The 26,994-nt window shown below is 37.2% G+C and overlaps 1 long non-coding RNA gene across 4 annotated transcripts; it reads left to right on the top strand.

Moving 5' to 3' along the window:
* The first annotated feature begins 6,245 nt into the window (after positions 1-6,245).
* LOC135290584 (uncharacterized) lies at positions 6,246-24,842 on the top strand. 4 transcript variants are annotated; one of them, XR_010353349.1, is made up of 5 exons: positions 6,246-13,722; positions 14,287-18,050; positions 21,169-21,311; positions 21,637-21,807; positions 23,912-24,842. It is a non-coding gene; the product is annotated as an uncharacterized LOC135290584 (long non-coding RNA). The 4 variants fall into 4 exon arrangements; XR_010353351.1 differs by having other exon boundaries at positions 14,287-15,283; positions 17,470-18,050; positions 21,637-24,842; XR_010353348.1 differs by having other exon boundaries at positions 21,637-24,842.
* The last annotated feature ends 2,152 nt before the right edge of the window (positions 24,843-26,994 follow it).

The raw sequence follows: 26,994 nt of genomic DNA on the forward strand, positions 1-26,994 counted from the left end.
AATAATAATAATAATAATAATAATAATAATAATAATAGTAAAACAGGTAAATGTAAAAATAGTAAGATAATAAATTCATTTATTTTTTGGTAACTGAAGACTGGTAAGTGTTCAGCCATCTCCAGGAAAACTGTGTTCCATCATGCATCATAGTTACTTGTAATGACAAGCTCCCTAACTCCAAACATTCCCCAGTTCTTCTCTCTTCTCCCCAAGTTGATGTCATACATTCTGGAATATCCCTTCGGTCAGCTGGGATCACCTGTCCTAGCTGTGTCTCCTCCCAGCTTCCCATGCACCCAACCTTCCACGCTAGCTTATCAATCTGAAAAGCAGAAAATACTCCGGCTCTGTGTAATCCCTTCTTAGCAATAACTAAAACATCTCTCTATTATCAATCCTGTGTTCACTACAAACCCAAAACCCAGGACTTCAGCATATCAGAAAATATTAATACAGCATTTAAAAGACTGCTGAAAGTAATGAGGTTCCTGACAGAGAACTACTTGAAAGGCAATGTGCCTCTGCTTGAAAAACTCACCAAAATGGGAATTCTTATCAAAAATTTCAGGCACTTTTATTGTCTTTTTAAAAACCTTATAGTTTGCCTGAGAAGATGGGCTTTTTTTCAGTCAAAGTGTATCAGAGTGCTGAGAGTATGCATAATACCATGTCTGACAGGAGAAAAGCTTGCACAGTATTTATTTATTATGTATCAGCATATCTCCCTACTGATTGTGTCAGTGATGTTTCTGGCTTTACATCACAGTCAGGGCAGGTAGATTAAGAGTTTTGGAAAGTCTCAATGTGTCTGACCACCAGCTGACAGTACAGAGAAACAGCAATCCCTGCAGATACAATGTTTGCTTCAAAACAAAATAAATGAGAGCTGAAATCAAATACTTGTAAACAAGAAGGAAGCTGAAGGGGACATTGTGGGAGGAAAAAAAAATTGTATCAAGAGGAAAAAAAATGTACATCCATCTAGATAAAAAGTCTTTACGCTGGTTTCTTCGAGTTTTGGGATTAGCGGGTTCCCATTCAACCCTATGAAAGGAAAAAGTAGGAAAAGATGGCCAGATTTTCCACATACAGGTTTAACTGCTCATTACAAGTACTAGATCATATTTGGTGGCATAATATTACATTTCTATGACAAAAATCTGTATTAGTACTGTCTTATATTATATTAACTATAGTAGTAAAATAACAACACACACAAAGATTACTATAATAATTACAAAAGTAACTATAATAATAAAATTCTATCATGAATAGCTACATAAGGAAGTTATTTTCCCCAAGTATTGTGAGAAATCTTCCTAATAATTACTTTGCCTTTTGAAATATAGCTGTAAAAAGAGCTGTGTGATGGCATTTAAGGAAAAGGTCAACAAAAATGGAGTTTTCTTTGTGATCTTTAAGTTACTGCTATGCTAAATTTATGTCTCCTCAGGAGAAATTATTACAGCTCCTTTAATAAAAGAAAAAGAAAATTCTCTTTCTGTGATAGAAAGAAGGTGGGTTGAGAGCACCAACTCTTTAGTTTATCCATGCAGCAGTTTCATAGAAAATGTAGGTAGAATTAAAAAAGACTACAGTCTTGTGAGATAAGTGAGATAACACATTCTGAGATAAAAACATGTGAGCATTTCTCCATTTGCAGAGGAATTATTCCTAATATACAGCAAATTTCCTGAAATCTAGGGCGATTTCCAGTTGCTTTAATCTGATTTGGTTCTTTGAAGCAGTTTTGAGGTGAATTTGAACTATTCTGAATAAACCAGTAAAGGAGGAAAAATGTTTCATCATAGAAGCAGGAATTTTTTGCCATTTGTTCCATAAAGTTACTGTACCAGGTCTTTCTTTTCAGAATAATTTCATGGCTTTCTGTACCTCATCAGAACAAATAAGAAGGATGTACATTTGTTTTAATTACATTGAGATTAGGGTTCAGTGAAATAGAAAGAAAATAGGAAAAAAGAGTGGGATATGAAAATCCTGAACAATTACATTTTAGCTGTGAAATAAATTGAGCAGCAACACAAGCAAAGTAAGGTAGTCAGTAAAAAGCTTCAAACCATTAATATTTTAAATCAAGGTGATATATTAAAAAGAAAGAAAATGGAAAGATGTATGTCTTGATTTGAAAGACAGGTGTCTGCTAAGGAAGGCGGGAGCTTCCCTTGGAATGGAAAATGTAAACTCCTTCCATCGGAATTATTACAATTTTGAAATTAAGGGGCTCTTAGGCAAAAAGATATGGGAATAAGAATAACCATTCCCTACTAGTATGTATAATAAAACAAACAACAGTGACTAGGCATTAACACCACAGACATCCCAGAGCTCAGGCCCAGCCGCCTCAGCCGCAGCGCCTCCCGCGGCCGGCAGGGGGCGCTGCTGCTCCCGCGGGGACTGCCCCGCGCCGGCAGGGGGCGCTGTGGCGCGGGCGCGGGGAGCGCGGCAATGGCGGCTGGGCCCAGACGGGAAGGGATGAGGAGAGGCTTCGCTCCAGAAAACCCATGGCAGCCGATCCCGGGGCCACAGCAGGACTCTCGGGTGCACCAAGCTGGCATGGCAGGAGTCTCAGCAGACAGGGGGTGGGGGGGCTACAGTGCAGTGAGAGCTCAGAGCAGCACTGAAGAAGCAGCAGGGGTGGGGCAGCAGAAGCTGGCTCCCAGCTGGGCAGGGAGCGCCGAGCTCAGGATCCCAGGCACCTGAGCAGATGTGGACAGCTCCCTCTTTTAGTGAGGTCGGTATTAATGAGGTCCCAGTCCAGTGGCTATTCTCATGACCAGAGGCTCACCCTATGGCAGACGAAGCAGCTCTGGGCTGTGCTCCAGTGGAGGAAGAGAATTCCCTTCCCCAAGTAGTAGCTCTGACCATCCTCCTCTGAAGCCGAGAGAGAGAGAGAGAGAGAGAGAGAGAGAGAGAGAGAGAGAGAGAGAGAGAGAGAGAGAGAGCCAGTACCTGCCCCAGCCCGTCCTTTACTTGCCTAATTCCTGCAGTAGCTCTGCCCTCAGAGAGAAGCTCCTCAGTTGCACAGAAGTGCAACCAGTTGCCCTCCTTCCCTCTGAGCTTGGCCACTACTTTAGATTTTCTTAAGTACCTAGTTGCTAGTGTTTCCTAGCAACCTATGGGGGGAAAAAAGTTCCCTAAGTAAAAGTGAACAAAAGGAAAGAAACCTAACCCCCAACAATGAATTTGATTGGAAAGTCTATTTTTAAAGTAAGATGGAAGGTCTCACCCTCAGTTTGACTTTTTTTTTTTTTTTTTAATAGGAGTTTTGTAAGAAGTTGCGCTTTGTGCAACCAGCTGCTTTGTGAATACAGGATAGAAACTAGTGAATTTTAAACCTATACTCTTATGTTGATTTTGTTTTTTCCGTTGTTTTAGGGTTTAAGGGGTGGTGATGATGTTCATTTTGCCTTGTTTATTTTCCTGTTTGTTCGCGATATTTTTTACTACTTAAAAACTGAAATATAGTGGCAAGGCTCCAGGACATGTTGTTTTAAGAAAGCAATATCAGCTTCTCTGAATTCCTGGATAGAAACAGCACCAGTGTGATCATAGCTCTAATTCTGGTACACTCTTTTTTTGTCTGTAATCATATTATGACAGTAGTGATAATATAGAGTAAGAATTTTGCACAGTGTCATAAAATCATAGAATGGCATGAGTTGGAAAGGACCTTAAAGATTTTCTAGTCTGAAAATCCCTGCAATTTCCCCATCCAGCCTGGCCTTGAAGACTTCCAGGAATGGGGCCCACACACCTCCTCTGGGCAATGGGTTCCAGTGCCTCTTCACCCTCACAGTAATAAATTTCTTCCTAACATCTAGTCTAAACCACTCTTCTTTTAGATTAAAATTTTCTCCTGGTCCTACATCTGCCCATGTAAAAAGTCACTCTCCATGGGTTTTTTTGCCCCCCCTTTAAATACTAACAGGCCATGGTGTTGTGTCCCTGGACCTTCTCCAGGCAAAACAACCCAACTTTTTCAGCCTGTCTTCATAGGAGAGGTTCTCCATCCCTCTGGTCATCTTTGTGGCCCTCCTCTGGATCCTCTTGGACAGGTCTGTGTCCTTCCTGTGCTGGGATCCTGGAGCTGGATGCAGGGCTCCAGGTGGACTCACACCAGAGGGACAGAATCCCCTCCCTCCCCTGCTGGCCACGCTGCTTTGGATGCAGCCCAGGATACAATTGGCTTTCTGGGCTGCAAGCACACAGTGTTGGCTCATGTCCAGCTTTTCATTCCTGAGAACCTTCAAGTCCTTTGCAGCAAGGCTTCTCTCAGAGACTTTTCCTAGTCTTGCACTCATATCTGGCATTGTTCCAATCCAGGATGAGCAACTTGCACCTGGCATTGTTGTAGTTCATGAGGTTCTTGTTGACCCACTTCTCAAGGTTGTCTAGGTCCCCTTGATGTCATCCCTTCCTTGTATTAACTGCACCACTCAGGTTCATGTCCTCTGCAGTTTTGCTTAGGGTGGACTCAATCTCACTATGTTATTTATAAAGATATTAAAGAGCATCATTTCAAAACAGAGCCCATCATCACTACTTTCCACTACTTTCCTGTTCTTGAAAATTAGCTGTGCTTAAATTTAACTGTGCTTCTGCTGCATTCACTTATTTATGATCCTTAAGCGGCTTTAATATGTAGGTTCTAGCTCAGGGAACAGGTAAAATTCATACAATTATAGAAGGACAGAACAGGCCAAATTGGAAGAGATCTCAAAAGGTCATCTGATGATGGCAAAGAAAGGATGGATCACATTTTCTAGGGCACTCTCCATTTGAATCTTGCAAACTTCCAGCAGTAGGGAGAAGGTTAGAGCCTTGGAAGGTTCTTTCAGTGAATGATTGTTCTTACTGTAAAAAATGTCTTTTTTATGATGAGTTGCAGCATCTCCTGGGACAAACTGTATTGCATCTTGTCTTCTCCACATGGTTCCTTGTGAAGAGGGAGCCTTTGATTTCTTTGTATCTGCTTCCTATTTACCGGATTACTATGCTGAGCTTCCACTGAGTCTACTAGGCTCTAGGGGGAAGATATCAACCTCCTTCAGTCTTTCCTTATAGAATATATTTTATAGACTTTTGATTATCTTTATGGCCTCCCCTTGGACCCACAGTTTATCTATGTCTTCCCTGAGTTATGAGGACCAAACTAGAGACAGTGCTCCAGATGCAGCCTGACAAGCCCTGTGTGGAAAGAGATGAACACATCTCTATTTCTGCTCGTAATGTGCCTCTGGATAAAGACCAGGACCTAACTAGCCTTTGGTGTTGCAGGCATGCTGCTGACTAGTATTCAGCTGGCTGTTCATCAGGATGGCCATGTCCCACTCAGGAATACTGCCTTCCAGCCACACAGCTCTTACATTGTACTGGGCTCTTTATCTTCTTTTTCCCAGCCTCAAGATTGTTAACTCATCTTTGCTAAACTTCATACAGTTTTTGTTAGCCCCCTCTTCCAACTTGTCCAGGTCTATGTGTAAGATAATTCATCCTTCAGATAGGTCTACCCCACCAGTCAATTCAGTGTCACCACTAAACTTGCTGAAGATGCTTTTATTTCCATGATCCAGATTATGTATGAATTTATCCCCCATCTCCTAGGCCAAACATCTGATCTGTAATTTGGCAGTGGGAAAGTGAAGACTGTGGGTAAGTGCATCAAACACTTTGCTGGGGTCCAGATAAACCACATCCAGTACTGTCCCTGTGTCCGTGCAAGACATTATTTTGTTGTTGAAGGTAAATACATGCTGGTGTTTCTCCATCAAGGCCTTTGGTTTTGTTTATAATAGTTTTTAGAAAGACACATTTTATTATTTTCCCAGGGACTGCCATAAAACCAATGAGTCTGTAATTTCCTGAGTCCCCTTTGTTGTGCTTCTTGGAGGTTGATGTGGCATTTGTTCTCTGGTCATCAGGAAATTGAGTTATCAACATTATTAATAACTAATCTTAGGACTTTCCTAGATTTCCATAGTGTATAAATCAGACTTATTTGTATATCTTCCTAAGTTGAGACTTGATGCACAGTTGGGCAGGGGATGAAGACAGTTTAGACAGCCCAGCCCACAGGTGAGTAAGGAAAGTGACTTCAGTTCATTTTCTGTTTGACTCTTATTGAAATAGTATAAAATGAGTTAGCAAATTATAACTAAGTTTTGACAGGTACATCTTTCCAAACTACTGAGGCAGTGAGAAATCTGAATTCTTAAAAAAAAAAAAAATTAAAAAATGGTCTAGATTTAGGAAGTTGAAAACACAGAGAAGAACTGAAAGAACTCAGGTTAGGAGGGACATGTGGAAAGAAGGTAATTTGCTTCTCATTGAAGACAAGGAAGGAGAGACACTTGGAATAATGCTGCATTTAGTAAAACTGAAGAAGTTAAACATTTAGAGGTGGAATAAGATGATGACATCTGAAAAATTGTTGCCAGATAAATGCATTCCCAAATGTTCAGTGCAAGGGACTTAGGTAAACATTTATTATAAGAGGATAGGAGTGATAGAAGGTCCAATAAACAAACAGGGGTTTTTTTAATTTACTGTTTCTTTCCATGGTGAAATAACCAAAGGAGTGTCGCGAACTAGCAAGGAAATCACATATACAACACAATTTATTTTGAATAGGAACATTAGTAGATTGATCTTGAAGAATTTAATAGCTGAATTATACTGATGTTGAGTTTTCTTCTTCTGGTTGCAAACAAGAAGTTACACTTGATTGCCATATGTAAAAGAAGCTTGGACGAGCATTAATCTGACCTGTGACATATTTTAGAGGCTAATTTTTGTCTTGACTTTATTGAAGCTACTTCAGATGTGCTTCTTCCTGATAGAAACTAATAACAGTGAGAAAACATCAATACTGACTGTTGCCCTTCTGGACTTTATATTGTAACTAAAACATTCACTTAAATGCAGTTAGATGGAGTCCCTTTGGATCACCTCAGAAGAAAACACTAAGAGCTTGCCCTCACCTTGCTAGTGACAATTTTCCCAGTCTATCTATCACAAGTGCTTCAATTTTGACAAGATGTATATACTACCTCTGCAAAATATATCAATGGATTTGAATTTGCTATGGCTTAAACCTTCTTAAAAAAATCCTTATAGCATCTGTCTGTTTCATAAAAGGCAAGCTGACAGACAAATACTGACTGCAGCCTGGTAAAAGACCTGCACATTTTGCTGATACTGAAAAAATTAACTTTATCCAATGATCTTCAGCATTAAACCCGCATCAACTTTATGTGTTTCAATTCAGCTTCTGTCAGTATACTTGAAGCAAAAATCCATTGCTAAGTCTGCAAAAATAGCAATATTTTTAGTGTCTTATTCAAGTGACTGCATAGTATAAAACATCTAATTCTTAGTACGGATCCTGTTTTCTGTCACTGGCCACTGGGCAAACGTAGATAAATCTCTAATCTTTCCATTGTCAGTTTCAGCTGAGCCATACAATATTGTGATGGTGCTAGTCTTTTTTTTCAAACATGAAGAACTTTATTCAGAAACACATCATATAAAAGTTGTATATGTACCACATGCACAAAAACCGCTACAGCAACCGTGTGTGAAAAAAACCTCTCGTAATTCCCTGTTCTCCCCATTTTCAAGCCTTTCTTTTTACTGTTAGTAAAAGTTATCTCCATGGTGATCTAAATTCTCTGGGGCAGCATGCATTGTGCTCCTCTCTGTAAAACTGGACATTTTGCAGTGGGTCATTAAAAATACTACAAACAGCATATCCATTTCTCCTACCTTCAAGTTCTGTAAATTCTGCTCCAGAATTATTAGCCATGGTATGGTGATTAAGATTATTACTTAAACCAGGGAATCCTGAGCCTTGAGTGACAAGATAATTGTTCCAAAAGAACAAGAAATTCTTATATAAGAAAATATAAAGATACAGTGTGATTGGCTCATCTCCACATTAGTGTTAATTAAAAATTTAATTACCATACACAAAAATATTAGATAAATCCCTATATAATGTTATAGGTTTTAGAATGAGCATATATGAGCTGCTGTGCTTCCAAGTATCTGTTTCTCACAAAAAAGAAAGAATGTGTTTGTTAATTGATGTCTGCTGAAAGATGATAGAGTTAGGGAAAAAGATAACCACATCTGTTCCAGAGCAAGTGCAAGTATACAATGCTTCATGAATGGAAGAGGTGTTGAGCATGCAAGAGAATGGACTGGGAATTCTGTGTTTGCTGTTAGCTTGATGATAAACTTGCATCTTCCTGATTTCTCCTTGAATAACAACAGTGCAAGGAGAATAAGAAAAGGAAACAACAAGGTAAAAGGGTATCAAAATTTCATTGATTGCGCTTTTAAATGTTAATGACTCATTTTTTTCTGCATCCTTATATTTTTGTAGCAATTTTAGTAGTAGTAGTAGTAGTGTTCTCTCTCACAGTGTTTCCCAAAGATTGGGAAAGCCAAAAAGCATAGATATTATAAACTGAATTTGCAAATGCATTTCTATTCCTAAAGACAGAGAGACACTTTGGGTGGGCTTTCCAAACTTGTAATAATGGTTTGTATCAGGTGTGTAATGGAGTGTGATAAAAGTTATTACAACTACTGTAATGTCCAGCTGCCTTTCTAGACATGCTGGAAATTATCCCAAGGTTTAAAAATTGATTGGAACATATGGATGAAAAATGATTAAACTAATGGAAGTTATTTTGAAACTGAAAACCAAGCAAGGCCCAAAACCCCCTACCAGTGTGTTGTACCCGTAGAGATACAATCTGAACAGAGCTCACTCCTGTATTAGACAATGTTGTTTTGTAGGAGGTGAAGATCATCTCAGCTCCTGCTGTGATGCACCCATGACTGCAAATCTGCTGTGAAGTTGAAAACAAAGATCTGAGAGGTACAGGTATTTTATTGATGTTATTAATACACAAAGGTGACTGCACAGTCTTAGGCCACAGCTCACGGGCAGTCAGGACTCACAGATGTCTGGATGTCTACCTATGGTTTGAGAATTCAGGTTGATTTTTTAGGCTGCTTCACTGTTAGAAACTTGGACGTCATCCAAATTGAGTCTCTCTCCTAAGTGAAAGACTTGTTTAAGTTCATCCTGTTTCTGAGAGATATTTTACTAACGTTTCTGAGCACATGATTCTATGAACATATGTCTTCTTTGTAGAGTTGTTTTCCTTCACAAACCTTATTTGTATGGAAATACATGATACTTGAGGGCTGGGGGGAAGCTAACCAGTATTAAACAGATACTGTTCACAGTGTACCAAAATCATAGCAGTATTTTCCTGAGTACTGGTTTAGCCAAAACACAATTAAAATAGAGCAAATAACACGTTTGAAGATAGAGTAACAGACGGAATCTACAGCTTCTTATACACCAGTCATTCAACTGAGCTCCAATCTACAGACTATCATCTAAATAAAAAATTCTAAAAAATGGCAAAATAGTGTAAAAAAAGAGATAAAAGCATTTGGATTAAATAGCAAACATTTTGAAAGATAAAGATGGCAATGATTCCAGCATCCAGAGTATAATATACCAACTAGGGACTTTGGCTGTAGTAACAGAAAGACTGATGGGAAAATGGTTCAGAAGCTGAAAAAGAATGCTTGCAGCAAAACTCTGACAAATGAAATAATGGAAAAGCAAAGATCTAAGAGAGAAAAGGTGTCAGGTTAAAATAGCTTTCTTTTAACACTTGGAAATCATTATTTTGTATATGTAGGCTCTGATACGGCATTAAGTATTACTTCTGTTATTAATGTCACAGACTGTCCTATTAAGACAAACTTCATTGGACAGCTCAGAAATTCTCCATCTATGGTACTACAGTACTGGAGAATATGACACCTGAACATGGGGCAAAGTGCAAACTTAATCCTTCAAAGATAATTTAAAATCTATATAATGTCCTACCATATTTATTAGTGAAAAAGAAAAAAGTACAGTTAAAAGTACAGTACAGTTATTAATACATTTCCCATAAATGTTTGAAAAATTGACAGAATTTAAAAATGTGCATCAAATAAGGTGTGTTACATTGGAAACTGTAAGCAAATTCATGTGGAATTAGGAAAGAAGTATCTGACTTCCAATACACATTTGCAGGCTGCAGAACTGACTGAATATCTACTCATGATGCAAAACATGAATGGCATCATTTTCAGACTGGATTTAGAACATCCCTGAAAATGGTAATCAGAATAGTGACATTCACAAAATGCTTATAGCTTTATTGAATATACTATGAGAAGATGCCTCTGTAAACATGTGAAATACCTCTATTGGAGTGTTTAATTTCTTTTTTCCTTTGCTTTTGAAAGTATTTAATTATTCTTGCTTTTAGCATTTTGCTTTTCAAAATGCTGCTGCAACAAGTTTTTTTATCTATCTCTTAAGGGTGTTTTCTGCATCAAGGTCCTTTTCAGATATCTGGATAACAAAAATACTGTGATACATACTTGATTCTCATGAAGCTAGTCACACTAAAGCAAGCCTTTTGCACAGTGTGAAGAGTTTATAGGTATTGTGGGGGAATTCAGCAAGGACTGGTGGTGACCAAATATGAGTTTTTATAAAACCTGATGCTATACCTGAATAATTTTCATCAGTTGTTTAAAAGATAATATAAATTTGCAGAAGGAAAAAAAAATGTATGGCAGAAAGGTTTTTCAGAATTATAAACAAGAAAGTTCTGGTTTTCCAGGAGAAGGTTAAGTCTGGCTAATAAACAGTTAGTGAAAAAAATTCTTTATATATGTGCAAAATTTCTTTTGTTTGAGTGTGCAGTGTGCGATATCTGTGGAAGCAGAGACTGTATACAGAAAATGGTGAGTCTGAAAATAGTCTAAGGGTCTACTTCATATTCAGCACAGTGGGTTCTTCAGATGAACTGCTGTGAACTGCTGACAAAATAGTGCCACATGCAGAAGAACACTGGAGTTTAGGAACAGACCTTGTTTCCAAGTAAGGCGTCCTGTGTAACGAAATGTTGTTCAGGTAGCTGTATGTTAACAGAAACAGAAAAAGAGAAGGGATGCAAAAGCCTTGAAAGCTCTCAGTATGCTGAAACACTTTTATATGTCCATTTGTATGAAAATGTAACTTGTTGGTAAGTGTTAGAAAAAGAATAACCAGCCTCATAATAAGAATATACAGGGCTTGTAAGGACCCTTGATCAATCAGAAAATCAATGCTTCATTGATAACCCTTTCAAATTAGACTTGAAGAACAACTTTATTAAAGTAATGATAATTAACCTTGGAAACAAAATATCAAAAGAAATATTGAATTACATTTCTTGCAAATTCAGGTCAAACTGGAATCTCTTACAGATTTATACTTTGGACAAAATGTGATGGAGTCAGTAGAGGGATAACTGAGGGAAATTGAAAGTCTCTGAAACATTGGGTGTGAGATTGGATGAACTATAGGTCTTTATTGATCTTCAGCTCAGTAAATTTTTTATAACACACATCTTGTTTGTGAGAGCCCAAAGGAGATTGCTTTATCTTGTTAGCATATTGTCACAGACAAATAGAGACGTTATATCACATTTTAGGAGTTCAGTTCTTCAAGGACTCATTTTCTCCCAGTTTGGCAATGTTTTTCCTTGTTTCATTGATTTTAACAAGCTGAAAATGTCACAGGCATTTTCTGCAAATATCACCAAATGTTTTGTGTGTGCCACTGTTTCCATAATAATTTAGACTGGATAGTCTTCATCCTTCTAAATTCAGGTGGAGGGGGAGGGGATGGGAAGGAAGAGCTGGAAGAGAGAAAGAGAGAGAAGCAAAATATTTAATCTTAGATTTTTTTTTGCAATTATTTTCCTTGCTGAGGTGTATCTCTGTGAACAGTCAGCAGATATAAAGAATACTTTACATGCAGTTGTGCAGTTTGACTCCCATAATTCTTATTTCTGTGTGAAAGGTTTTGTGTCACTATGAAATGTTATTTATTGATTATACTGATTTTACTGACAGTGAATCCAGACCCGTTTAATATTTCAGGGTAAGAATAAGCTGTATGTGAAATCATATTCTTAGCTTTTCTATTTTGATAGTTTCTTTTGAGTCCCTAAGTAGGGAGTTGGTTTTTAACATCTAATTAATTTACATAATTCCTTTATTACCAGAAAAAAAGACTAGGGGACACACCAAAGGAGAAGCTAATGAGCAAGCAATGAAATGGACTGAAGACATTTAATTACTGTTGCCTATGTTTTTTCTGTGTTTAAACCCATGTGAATCCTTGAAAAACCTCAAACGGGAATTCAAGCATGTAAGAAGCAATGGCCACAGGAGTGCTTCCTGTGCTGGCTGAACTTGCTCTTGCTGTCGTTTCACTCTGCAGCCTCTCTCATGGTTATTGCCCCTGTGCATGTGGGCATAAAGAATTATATCTTACATTCCCCCTCTCCATTTTGTCATCTTCTCCTCTGTAGAATATTGTTTTAATCCTCTCTCTCTGTCCTCTTTTTTTTTGGATTTAGACTTTGTGTTATTACAAAACTACTGGAGGTTTGCCTAAATCATCTGAATGCACTCCTCTATCAACAAAACTCACTTGATGAAAAATTGCAAGGGTAATTTGGTAGAAGCAAGAGACTTGATCTCACACTTATTTTCTTAATTCTAACCAAGCTCCACTCGTCCCTCTAGAGTTGTATCCACTTTGTAAAATTATCTTCTTCAGAATTATGTATGTCTTCAGACTGAGACTTATTCAGGTCATCACATGAATCCTGCAACACAATGTAATAAAATCTTATGTGATTGATCTTTAATAAAGACATTTGAGATGACAAAATTGTGTAGGACAAGCAGATGACCAGACAGAAAAGGTGATGCAACTTTGGTAATTATCCAAATGAAAATAAGATTTTCACTTACACAAGTTTTCTTTGAGATACTTGCCGAATTGAACTTAAAATCTTAAGATGAACATGCACTTCATTATTATTTTTTATAGCAGCTCCCTTCAAAGCATCAGAAACCAGTTTGCAAAGACAGAAACCAGCAGAGACAGTACAGTGGGCAATGTCAGTCTCATCTGTTACAAATGCACAGAAAAAAAATCAAAACAGCAATGATACAAGAACACAACAGCAATGACACAAGTAGTGGTTTACAGGGATGTTATAGTTTTTCCAGTGATAAGTAAGACGTTATTACTTGGGCATCAAGCATTCACTGGGATGGCAACACCTACACCAGATGCTGACTATAAGAATTTAGACCAAAATTGACAAATTTATAAGAACACATTTTCATTCAAGCTCTTTCACAGTGAGCAGCAGCAACCTTTAAAGGAATTCTGGAGCAATAGACGAAAGTTCTTAAAATCTCTGTAACTGTGCCATGTGGTTCTTCAGGGGCAAAAGGGATGAATATGTAGGATTATGTGGTTAAAATGGAAATGGGGTGTGGGACGGGAATATTATTTGCTACACTAATTTTCTGCATCTCTAGCGCAGATGAAAATGCATAGATCAAATTACAGAAGAATAGGGAAGGCTAGACTGTGGATACCTTAGCTGAATACCTTTACAGTTCAGCAGCCAAAACAAAAAAAAAGAACTGTTGTATGAAATTGCGATGGCACTCATACATTTTTTTTTAGGTAATCATAAACAACATGATTTTGTGCCATTCACAGGGCAACACAAATGAGGCCTGTGAAACTAAAAAACTGTAAGTACATTTCTCACCATTGTCAATACAATCACTTGCTTTGGAAGCAAAGTGCTATACTAGCGCAAACAGCAATATGTGCACTGCAATAGCATAGTGAAATACCCTGTAAAGACACCAAATGTCTAGTTATGAGAGCAATTTTACCATTAAGAGAGTAAATAACTTGTATAGTTGTACTGAAACAGTGATAAACAGCTAAATAGCAAACTTTACAGGAGAAGGAAGAGCAAAATAAGAATAACTGCAAATATGGAGGAAATGCATAGGAAGGAAGAAGCAAAACTAGGATAAGCAGGTCGAGAGAAAACCAGATAGATCCCCTGGTGCAGGTTAGGGCTGTGTCCTCTTCTTCTGTCTCTAGCTGCCTGGAAGAAGAGACTGATCCCCATCTGGCTATAACTTACTTTCAGGGAATTATAGGGAGTGACAGGGTCTCCCCTGAGCTTCCTTTTCTCTAGCCAAAGCTAGCGCTCCCTCAGCTGTTCCTCATAGGAACCCTTAGACCCTTCACCAGCTCTGGACTTGCTCCAGCACCTCAATGTGGTTTTTTTGTCATGACAGGCCCAGAACTGGATGCAGAACTCGAGGTATGGCCTCAACAGTGACAAGTGCAAAAGGACAATCACTGCCCTGGTCCTGCTGACGACACTATTGCTGTTACAGGTCAGGATGCCATTGGCCTGCTAGGCACACCCCTGGCTCATATTCAAGCACTGTTGACCAGCTCCAATGGGTCCTTTTCTGCCCCCAGCCTGCAGCTGTGCATGGGGTTGTTGTGACTCAAGTGTAGAATCCAGCACAGAACTTTAGCCAATTGATCCAGCCTTTCTAGAGCCTTCAGAAGAGCTTTCCAGTCCACCAGCAGATTCACATTCTCACAAAACATGGTGTCATTCATGAGCCTTGAGATTGTGCACTCAATCTTCTTATCCAGATCATCAATAAAGATATTAAACATTACTCGTCCCAGTGCTGATCCCTGGGAGACACCATTGGTGAGTGGACCCCGCCTGGATGCAGCCCCGTTCACCTCCACTCTCCGGGCCTGGCTGTACAGCCAGTTTCTAACTCCAGCAAAGAGTGCTCCTGTCCAAAAGCCAGCTTTTGCAGGAAAAGGCTGCCAGCTTTTCCAGGAAAGTTCTGTGGGAGATGGTGTCAAAAGTTTTGCTGAACTCCCAGTAGACAACACCCAAGGCCTTGCCTTCAGCCACTAGGTGGGCTACCTGGCCATAGAAACAGATCAAGGTCAGGCAGGAGCTGCTTTTCCTGATCACAAGCTAACTCCTTGGTTGTCCTGTATGTGCCCCATGATGGTACTCAAGATGATCTCTTTCATGACCTTTTCAGGTATCAAAGTCAGGTTGACAGGCCTGTGTAGTTCCCCAGATCTTCCTTACAACCCTCCTTGTAGTGGCACATCACATTGGCCAACTTCCATTTGTCTGGGACCCAGCTAGCCAGGACTGGGATAAGCCTGATCTCTGTGACTGAGACCGCCATGGACACAGACATCAGCCCTGACCACATGGACTAGCTCCATGGAACTGCATGTAAACAGGTGATTTCAGATATCAGTACTAAGGACAGTTTTGTGTGATGATTATGATCAATGATATGTAAGCATGATCGCCATGTGTGGTGTTTGCAATTTCTGACTCTTTGATGAATAAATACATATATATTTAGTAACCAAAATGCTTACTTTGAAATCAGAACAATGAATACCACATAAATTGATAATTAAATTAACATAATTGGGCCATGAGAAACTTATAGTTAAAAGACTTCAGGTGCCTGTAGAAGAGAGGCCAAATGGCTGCATCTCCATTCACAGAACACGAAGCCAGAACTACAGATAAATCTGCATGACTCTCACAGGCAGCATTTGCTACACATTCACAGCTTTTGATTTCTATGTCAGCCACATAAATACACATTTTATCATGTCTGTATGTCCTGCCCAAACTTGTCTTCCAAGTGCAAAACAGAGATTATACTGAAGGGTCCTTAGATTAATATTAACCTATAAACCTTATTCAGTCACTGAATAAGTTTTTTTATTAATATAGGCATAGGTTAATATAATCTGCTTACCTTTTATAAGAAGCTTTTTATATGAGCTGAGAAGGTTGAAATGGCAGGGGTATAAATGAGAGCTGAAACATTCACATTCAGAAAGAAATGCCTGGAAAACCTTGTGACACTGGCCATGGGCTAGAGTGACAAATAGGCAAATAAAAGTCCAAGAACACTGTCTATTTCAGAACTTCAAGCAAATAAATCAATAGTAACTTTCATAAGGCTCTTGGTCAGCTTCATTTCTTTTTTTTCCCTGTAAGTAAAGTTGAATTTATACAGCTTGTCTTCCCTGTTGGGATTATTTTACATGTCCTGTATTTGAGTAAAATAACTCACAAAATTTCAGAATCCCTGAAGCATTTTTATTGTGTTTTACTTTGAAACCTTTCAGTGTTTTTCTCTAATTCTACATGGATTCTCACCTGTTTCAGTTTTGACTGTCATGGGTAATACATTTCAAGACAAGTAATGGAAAATTACAGATTCTGAGTACATAAATCAAGCTCTCTGGAAAAAAAAGTATCATGGTACTCCCCCAATTATATAAAGTGTTGTGAAACTTTCAGTTGTAAAATGAAGGAAAAAAAAATTGCTAACTTGTTGAGAAACTGAGTAAAAGCTTGAAGATAGCACATATAAATAAAAATCACAGAATCACAGAATCTGTTGGAAGACACCTTCAAGATCATTGAGTTCAACCAAATGACACATTAGACTTCAGATCCACATTACTGATTTTTGAAATCTCTCTAAATGTTTCTGATAACATAAATCTTTCTCTTTGGAAAATTTCAGACCCAGTGAAAATCATTCTTCTGTTTGTCAGGTGTTTTTCAGATGATTTCAATGTGCTTGTCTAAATGGCTTAGTAACATAAGCTATCTGGTTGATTTCAACCAGACCATACAGCTAGCAGAATTGGGGCACCCACCCCCTTGATTTTCAGATTATGGACAGAGAAACTCCCAGGGATTCCAGAGAGCACTATAGTTCTAGTGGGTCTCCCACTGAAAGTGGAGACAGAGTGTTAACTTAAAACAGGAGGAGTACTCTACTGGGATGATGCAAATTAACATTTTTTTCATGTAATACTATATCAGTTCAGATTCCAACACACGCCGTGCCCCAGACTCTGGGAGTTTGCGATCAACCTCCTGGATGGTTCATCTGCCTCTGATTCAGAGAAAAGACTGGTTAAAGAAGGATGAGATTGACAACAGGTTCAGTGATTTGACTCTAATCCCCTTTTACACATAAGTTTAACCTGTGAAGTTCATTCGAGCAAAGAGAAATGATGACTTGGTGGAAAGAAATTGGCATATTTAGCTGTGGTGCAGTACAGAAAACATCCACATTGTTAGGCACTACAATTTCAAGGAACACCAGGAATCTCCATCAAATTAATTTATTTTACTTCACAGCATGAGAAAACTCTAAATGAACAGAGTCTACTTTGCCTCAGTGAACTTGTAGTAACTTTTGAAAGCTAGTAGTAGTTGAAAGCCTTGTAGTAGTTTTTTATTGATGTTTGAATATTCCACTCTGTGCAGTTTTGGAATATTTCATGATAAGCTCTTGCTAAAACCTAAGTGACAGACATTTAGCTGATGTAAATCCACAGGGCTTTATTAGCTGGGATTGAACTATATCTATTTACATCACTAGGCATCTGGATCAAAGGAAAACATGTGCGTAAAGGGACCAACTAAAATTTGTCTGAAAGTCCAAAGTTAAATCAAGCTTGCAAAACATTGGTGAGAACAGCAACAACAACAACGACAACAAAAAAGAGCAGTTCAAACCATCTGGTATACAGAAAGTAAGACACTATATAGAGAGACTTTCTAAAAACAAGTAAAATCACTTACGAATTATTGATTTATTATGTTAAAGTAACAATTCTTACTTTCAGCCCATCTTTTTGATAAAAGACTTCTACAGCTGAAACCAAAACTGTTGGTTTCCTTCAGGTAGACTGATCAGCTTTTAGGATATAAACCAGCCTAGCAGACAGGCATTTATGCCTGCTTTGTATTGGCAGAGTGCCATCAACCCATGGCTCTGGCTGAACTGATCATGTATCTCCTGACATTTTATGGCAAGGATATATATACAGCCACCTGCAGCTGTGCAGAGAATACCATCCTGAAGATGTGAGAATGGATGAACAAGAAAACTTTGGACTATAACTCATAGCTCATGGACATTGTCATCACCAGTTGCGACCTTTTCATCTAGCACTAAATGTAAGGGAAAAGAACATAATTCTTGTGAGTTCTGTAATATATAAGCAATTTATCCCTATGATGACAATCTGTAGTCTCATGCTTCTCATATTTCACTTGGGAAATGTAGTGTTAAAGCTTTCAAATTGGTGCTGAATCTTCCCATTTAATTTTTATTAAATAATTCTTGAACTGGTTCTATATAAGATGCAGACTTAAAAGAAGATAATAAATAACATATTCTGATTTGATTGTATTACTCTTTGAGAGGTTTTGTTGCTAGGGATTATACGCTTTAAAAAATGTTTTGTTTCCTGTATCCACATAAATAAATATAAATATAAATATAAATATAAATGTAAATGTAAATATAAATATAAATATAAATATAAATATAAATATAAATATAAATAATATAAATAATATAAATATAAAGGGATTATGTTTGCCTACAAGAATCCAATGTGTAGCTTATGCATGCATTATTGGCATACTTTTACACCAGCTAGATTGGTTATTGTTGCTGCAGTGTGTTGCTCTGAGGGATGTGTCCACTGTATACCTACTTGGATTCTGAATCTTTTATCATCCAGGACTGCACTGCACACTAAATATACGCGAAGGGAGAATAAACTCCCCATCCCTTTCCCTGCCCATTTATTTATGTGTGTTTATAACAAAAGAATCCATTAGTGACAGTAATGGTAATTACTACATTAAAAACATGAGAAAATCTGCTACAACAGAAGTAATAATAACATCATGGAGTTTTGCCAGTTTCATATGGATTTAGGTCGCTGTCAAAAAAAGTCTACTGCTCATTATCAGCTTCTAAGCAACACACATTTTATAATGATGTGTCTCAGACCCTTAACACTTTCCATAAATTACTAGATAAAATCTGCAGTTTATATACGTAAAGTTTCATTCTATAACTTTGTTCTTGCCTAAGAATATTGTTTCCCATTCTCTAGTTTCATGGCATCATGGTATGGGACTTGTCTTACCATAGAGAAAAAAGTGAAAAAGTGGGTCTACAAATTCATTGGGTGGACTATGACACACAAGGCTAAAATGCTTTCAATTCAAGGAATATTTGGCTTCTCTAAAAGGTGAATAAACTCTCTTCTAATAATTGGCCCTGTGAGGGTACAGCCCGCTCTGTGTGGCATTTTCGAGTGACTCACTTTAGCTCTGTCTGATTGCTGCCTGAGATCCATATCAGTTGCATAGGAAACAGTGATTATTCCTATACATCTTTGTCTGGAGCCCACAGTCACCATTTAACGTAATTACTTCCCAATGTGGTGTTGTTTGAAAACAAGTGTTTGCTTGCTTCATTTAGTTATTTTCATTTCAAAACTTTCTGTTGTGGTGTAACATGCCGGGGGCACCTTCAAGTAGAAATTGCTGTCCAACATCTTTTTTCTTAAGATTTGGAATTTGATATTCCCACCTTACTTTTATTTGCACTGTTGCTAAGAATCCCTTTGCTGGGGAGGTGTTATTTTCCACCCCACATTTGTATCATACAATATAAAATATTTAACTTCTTGGCACAGCTGTATCATCTTTGAACAGGAAAATTTAAAAAGACAGACTTTTAATTTCCACATTTCTTTCATCCTTTTTCTAATGTTTTTAGCATTATGCATGGGTCTTACATGTATTTTAAAATGGCAAAAATAAATAGCAGGAAATTCTTTCAGAATTGTAACCAAAAAAAAAAAAAACTTTCCTGAGTCCTTCTGTCACTTTACTACCACGTTAGTAAGAAATTTGCTCTGGTTATAGGCGGTTCTTTTAACAGAACAGACATTCCTATTTGGCTTCCATATAATACATCTCTTCCTTTAATATTCTCAATACTGTTTAACTCCAACCAGCAGCTAATCCACACACGGCCATTCTCTCACTCCTTCCCAGTTGGTTGTGGGGAGAGAAACAAGAGGGTAAAAGTGTAAAAAATTATGATTTGAGATAAAAGCAGCTTAATAACTGATATAGAACCTAATGATGAGGATGATAATAATTATAATAGTAGTAATAAAAAATAGTAATTTAATTTAAAAGAAAATAACAGAAAGAAATAAAACTCAAAAAAGACAAGCGATGTAAATTAAAACAGTTGCTGGCCAACTGCCTAATGGCCAGCCAGTCCCCAAGCAGCAGGCCTGCACCAACCTTCCCCCACATTTATATGCTGAGGATGATGTCCTTCAGTGTAGGATATCTCTTGAGTCACTTGTGGTCAGCTGTCCTCACTGTGTCCCCTCCCAGCTCCTTGTACATCCCCAGCCCTCTCACTGGTGGGGTGAGATGAGGAACTGTAAAGGCCTTGGCTCTTACTATGCCCTGATCTGTTGCAAAAACATCCCTGTTTCCAGCACAAATTCAAAACACAGTTCCAAAACAGCTACTGTGAATAAAATTAATTCTATCCCAGCCAAAACCATGATGAAGATGTTTTCATGATTCTTTGTAATAATTACAGAAAAACAGTAAAATAAGACTAGTAAAATGGTTCAATAAAAAAATAATTTATTTCATTTAACTATTGATTTCTTCCCTCTTGACCTTCTTTCTGTGAGGATTCAAAACAAAGAACAGATTCTTCATTAGCTGTAATATGCTATGTCATCAAATAGATCCCATACTAATTGAACTATTTTACTAATTTATTTTATGGCTATTTACTAAGACTTTGAGAGCTTTGGGATTAATTAATTAAAAATGCAAGACTAAATTTTGATCTCTCTGGGTTTTTTCAAGATATTCAGATAAATTTCCTTCTAAATATTTTAATATGAACATATCACTACATTTAGGAAGGAAATTACACACTTGGTTTCATCTCTTAAACTAAAACAAAATTAAATGGATTTACATCTGCTTACTGAAAAGAAACCCATCCAAGAAACCCATTTGCTTTCAGTGTAACTCAGAAAAGGATTTTTTGGAGCATGTAACTGTTCTTTAGTACATGACTACACTTTAGTCACACATGTAAACTCAATTAAAATGGAAGGTGTGATTAACTGCTATCTTAGGTAGGAAATTGCATTGTTTTCTCAGTGAGACTGCATTTGATGCAAACCAACATTTTATGTTATTTTGATTAAACAAGTTTCTCTTTCAGATTCCTGTAAGATGTAGCTTGCTTTAGGAGAAGGCAATTAGATGTCAACCTCAGTGAAATCAGAGGAAGTCCAATGAAGGAAATCTGTGAGAACATGGCACTTTATAGACCCCAACTTAATTGCACTCAAACCTGGCTTCCAGGTACTTCGCCACATTTAGCCAAGATACATGGGACCTGTTTGCTAATTGTTGACAAGCAAGCTCTCTGTTTCTTAAGCTTGTAATACATATGTTTTTGTAAGTATGTGCTTGCATGCAATGTTTAGTTTGCATATAGTTCAATATTTCAAGCAAGGATAAACTGGACCACATTCTTCTGAACACAATTTACTATATGTGCTTTGTAGCTGCACTTTGGCTCAAATATGTTGCAATAAAAAGCAGAGATTTTTGCAAAGGGTTAATAGTAGAAGACCCCATGAAGACTAACTTGCAGTTAATGTTTAGCATGTTCTTCTACTTGGAGGCTGATTTTCAGGTTAAATCAGGGCTGGAGAATTCAGCAAGACTTAAGACCAGGAAAAACAGGAAGCAAGGATGTTATAGGCAGCAGTGTCAATTTAAATTTTCAGTGACTCCATCCAGAAAGGATCAAAGGCACCAAAATGTCAGTCACTACTTCTTTCCATATTCCAGTGTAAGTTTTCATTTCAAGATTCTTATGTTCAATTATTTAATTATAAACTATTTGTTTTGTAGGAGGAAATTCTGACAACGGGTTTTCTGGAAGATTGACCAGAGAAGGATGTGTTTTATAGTGCTCTTTCAGATGCAGATCAGCATCTCCTTCCTGCCTGTTTAAGAATTTTTCTAGTAACTTTGGGAATTTATTTTCTTTAATCTGAGTTTCCTCAGCTCTAAAATGTGATTAATATGGCTTACCAGCCATGGTTTTGTTTTGAATTTAAGGCATAGAAAAACTTTATATATTTGCATATCACATAACCAAGTTTTAGCAGAAGTCATCAAATAATATTAAGGTACATAAAATAGTAAAAAGTGCTTTATCTGTAATTGGTTTTTTGCTTTATATCCCCCTATATTCAAAGAAATAAGGTCAGGTGAGAAGCAGGATAAAATATTTTACCTGTTAATATAGCATCACAGCTTCTGAGATTAATTGATTCCTTGTACATAAAACCTGCAGAATACAATTCTTAAGTAGTCTCTGCAAGGATTCATCCCTTTTGAGGCTCAGCAATGTTGGGTATTATTAAGGCTTCCTCTGGTCAGAAGGTTTTTTCTAACTTGAACATCAGGTTGGGTGAAGTTCTGTAGAGTAAGGATCCAACCTACCACAGCAGGTTTTGCTAAATACTGTGACCAGACAAGTCTTTCTGACAGTGATTAAAAAAAAAAAAAAATTCTAGTGAGTTTGATGTCTGTCTGTCTGGGTGTCTCCATGCAGTATTTCTGTTATCAGAGAATTCCCAGATACAACAGCTTTCCTTGGTGTATTGCTCAAAAATAAATATGAGTACTATACAAATATAAAAGCTTCATTACTTTTAAAGGTAACCACATTACAGCGTAACACCTACAGCAAAGATATCATTTGTTAGCAGAAATCTCTTGCTAGCCCTGAAATCTGTAAGAATCTGAGGTAGCAACAGACCTGAAACTAGAAAGTAATTTCTACAAAATGCAGTAATTGAGCGATTAGCAGCAGGGACAGAATTGATGAACTGGTTAGGACCAGTTTGTGTTTGCCTCCTCTCTCAAATTACTAAACCGAATGAGAAGTGCAGAGAAGAAAAACCAAGATAAAATAGGGATCATCCACACCGTTCAAGACAATTTTGCAATTCCCATCAGAGCAATTGTAAAACAAGCTACTAAATATAATTTGCACAGGTTTGCTTTTTATTTTTTGTTTGTTTTTAGGTTTTTTTGGTAATAGATCACATAATCTTTCATGTATCCTTTAGAGGAATGCAGAGCATTAACAGGATTGAGGTGCTGTATTCTGATATGGAAAATAGGGAGCCGTGTGAAAGAGAAAGTAAGATCAAAACAAAATTGTAATTACTGATTCTGTTAAAAATAAAAGCAAACACACACTATTTAAATTTCTTATCCTAGTGATTACTGGCCAGTAAAATTTTATAACCTAAAGGAGATTTTTTTTTTCAGTACATCCAGTTTCTTCCCCTTGGCTGTGCTTTTGCTACTAGTCTAATGCCAAAAGTTTGTAGGTGGCCATTATGTATTATAATCACAGAAGTTATTCCTATCACATAATTACTGAAATACCCTGAGCACAGATGTACTTTAATGAGCCTTTGGGGAAGTGGATTTAGCTTTCTTCTGTTTCTGAATGGCTAAAAACCATTCATGCACTGCTTGCAGAGTCACTGCTTGCACATGGACTATATTTGCTGGCAGTCCTTGTTTGTGCTATTTAGATTTAAATAATCACAGTTATTTCTTCCTTTTGAAGATGAGTAAAAGGTTTTAATTTTCCTTATTTAATTTACTGATTTGTTTCACAGAAATTCAAAGACAAAAGTGTTCTCTGTAAATACTTTTTTGAGAACTGGTTTTCCTAGATGAGTAGAACTGCCACATCTCTCAAGGCAAATACTGCTTGTTTAGTTTTTAGTGAAACAGCTACTTTGTGGAGTCTCTGTGCCAGTACATCTGTCTGCGGAATAAAGCTATAAAGGAAATTAGATCATCAAATATTAGTTAAGTAAGGAATCATTACAGCATCTTTAACTTTTAAATATTTTCATTTAAAGCACCATAGATCTTCTGACCCCAGTCTGCTTCTGCATTTTTCTATACATCTTCTATAAGAAGAATTTACCTATGGCTAGATTACATATGATATCTAAGACTCCCTTTTCCTTGGTGGTTTAAACAGGAAGTCTGTATCAAAAAAATATTGAGATTTGTGGTCAACAGTTCTGTGTCCAGTTGGAGACTGGTGATCATAGGTGTCCCTCAAGGTGATGAGTGATGTCTCTCAGGACTCTGTCTTGAACTCGGGCTGGCTATATATTTATCAATTACACAGACAGTGAGGTCATTTGCAGATGACAAAACACTGAGAGATGTAGGGGACAAAAGAGAAGGAAGGATGCCAGCCAAGAAGAAACCCGGACAAGCTTGAGAAGTGCATCCACAAGAATCTCCTGAAATTCTGCCAGAGCAAGTCCAAGGTACTCCCACACTGGGCTGGGGCAATACCAGAGAGACTGGGAGAAGAAGACATTAGGAGAAGTACTTGGGAGTTCTCATTGATGAAAAGTTGTACATGAGACAAAAATGTGCACTGGCAGCCCAGAAAGCCAGTTTTACCCTGGGCTGCATCCAAAGCAGGTCAGTGGAGGGGATTCTGCCCTTCTGTTCCACATCTGAAGCACTGCATCCAGCTCTGGGGTCCCAGCACAGGAGAGATGTAGACTTCTGGGTATGAGTCCAGAGGAAGACCTTGAAGATTGCTTGAGCACCTCTGCTGCTAAGAAATGCTGAGAGAATTGGAGTTTTCAGTAAGGAGAAGAAATGCTTTCAGAGAGACCTTATAGGAGATTTCTTTACTTACAGGTCTTATAAAAAAGAGAGAGCAACTTTTTGCACAGGTAAAATCTAATAATAGGAAAACAAGAATGGTTTTAAACTAAAAGAGTAGATATTTAGATTAGATGATAGGAAGAAATTCTTTACTGTGAAGGTGGTGAGGTTGTGCAATGAGCTGCCCAGAGACATTGTGGACGCCCCATTCCTGGCAGTGGGACCAGGCTGTATGGGTCTCTGAGCAATCTGATTCAGTGTGAGGCAACATGGCTCAGAGCAGGAGTATGAAGGGTTGGAACTAGATGACCCCTGAGGTCCCTTCCATTCTATGATTTCATGGTCATCCTGATTTTGCTTTTTATTTTAGCTATAAATAGGACAATTAATTCATTTATTTGAATCGTTGCTACTTCCTATAACCATATGAGAAATATACATAAAGGTGTGTATACATATATATATATATATATATATATATATATATATATATATATATATATGGATTTTCTAGTAGATGGGTACATTCTCTGATCTATAAAATACATTACCTCCAAGAAACCAGTCAAGTAATTGTTATCAGAATACTGCATTGAGAATCCTGTTGTGTTTTACGCAAATATTTCTATGTCTCTGACAAAGAAAAAAATCTGGCAGGTCATCTAATGGTGTTATTAGAGAGACAAAATTTGTAATATAAATATCAGAGCTCAGTATTTAGAAATAATTCATCCAAAATTATGAAAAAGTCATATAATTTGCTTTAAAAAGCAGTCAGAGGAGAATTTTTTTTATTTCTTGTAGCCTTTTAAGATTCATCTTTTCAAGGTTTGTATCGCAACTTTGTTAGAAAAAAGGTTAAAAAGAAATGCTGATTTGTTTTAGATAGTTATTTGACTCTAACTACAAGGTCTCTGACAAGAACTATTACTAGACTGACTAAGTATCTGAGAGAACTATAAGATTGTGAAAATTCAATTTAGTTAACTCCATGACCAAAAAGGCTTTCTTTTTTTTCATCTTTTACCTGAATTTCAGGCTCTTAGAATTATCTTCCAAATCATGTTCCAGACTTCTGAACCTAAAGTCTTGTACAAGTCAAATCTCACATACTATACTGCCATAAAAATATTACTGAAATAGGTCTATTTGTCTATTCTTTTCTAAAAGAATGTAGATTATCTAAGTTAACTTAAATTAATTAAATTTTAATGAGTTTTTAGGGCTATCATAAATTAAGATTTATAAATTAAATATACAAACATCCTGCTATTATAATAACGAACATTCCATATTTACATAAGTTTATCAAAGTTCACATCTTCAGCAGACATTATTAATTTGACATGTTATCAATGAGAAAATTTCAGTGTGAACATGTATTTCTTTGGTAGAATTTATTTAGATAGTGATGTTATTGGGGTGCACAGAAGCATGGCTTACTCTTGTACGGGAGGATTCTGAGAGATTAATTTAAAATAAAAGTCTACATATGTGGTAGAGAAAAACTGCAGCTGCTATAATTGAAGAAATCAGCTCAAACTACTATATTTTGAGTTTAATATTGCAGTTAGGTCTGGTATATTTTGACCTATGATAGTAGAGACACATCGGTATTGCCAGCTAAGGGTAAAGCTTTTATCATATGCTTTCTCACATGTGGACAGTACCTGTAGGGCTTAGCATAACTAGAACAACCTCTGCCATAGTCACGGTGACTTATTATTGGCCTATAAACCATTTGAAAACATTTAAATTGATGATCACAAAAAGAACAATTCAACTACATGACAGCACAACTCAGAAAAAAGAAGGGAAGTAGAATTTAAATCTAATGGGCTGAAACTGCAAAATCCTGGCTTTATGATCAGTTTATCATACTGAATCATACAACCAAATACCAGGGTGATATTCAGAAATTCCAGCAGTGTTGGTTTGCTCATGTAGAAGAACTAGTCTCAGACACACATCTGTATTTTAAACTTTATTTCTGGTGTTGGTACATTATCAGCTGTAGAAGCTAGGTGTGCAAATATTAAATAAACAAGTAAAAATTTCCTTGATAAAGACCACCATCTGCCAACCACCTTTACACATAACTCAAAAGTAACCCTCTTACTGAGATGCATTATCAGTTGATCTAGGAAGATCAAGAAGTCACTAACCTGTGAAATACTAAAATATGCATGAAGGACAAATTGATGCCATAATCACAACCAAGTTAATATTCTATGATTTTATATGACAATAAAAAAAAATCTCAATAGACATGCAAAAAACTTAGAACTGTTCTTATGTCAGTTACATT

Source organism: Passer domesticus, chromosome Z, assembly GCF_036417665.1.
Source record: "Passer domesticus isolate bPasDom1 chromosome Z, bPasDom1.hap1, whole genome shotgun sequence".
In the NCBI taxonomy this organism is placed as follows: domain Eukaryota; kingdom Metazoa; phylum Chordata; class Aves; order Passeriformes; family Passeridae; genus Passer; species Passer domesticus.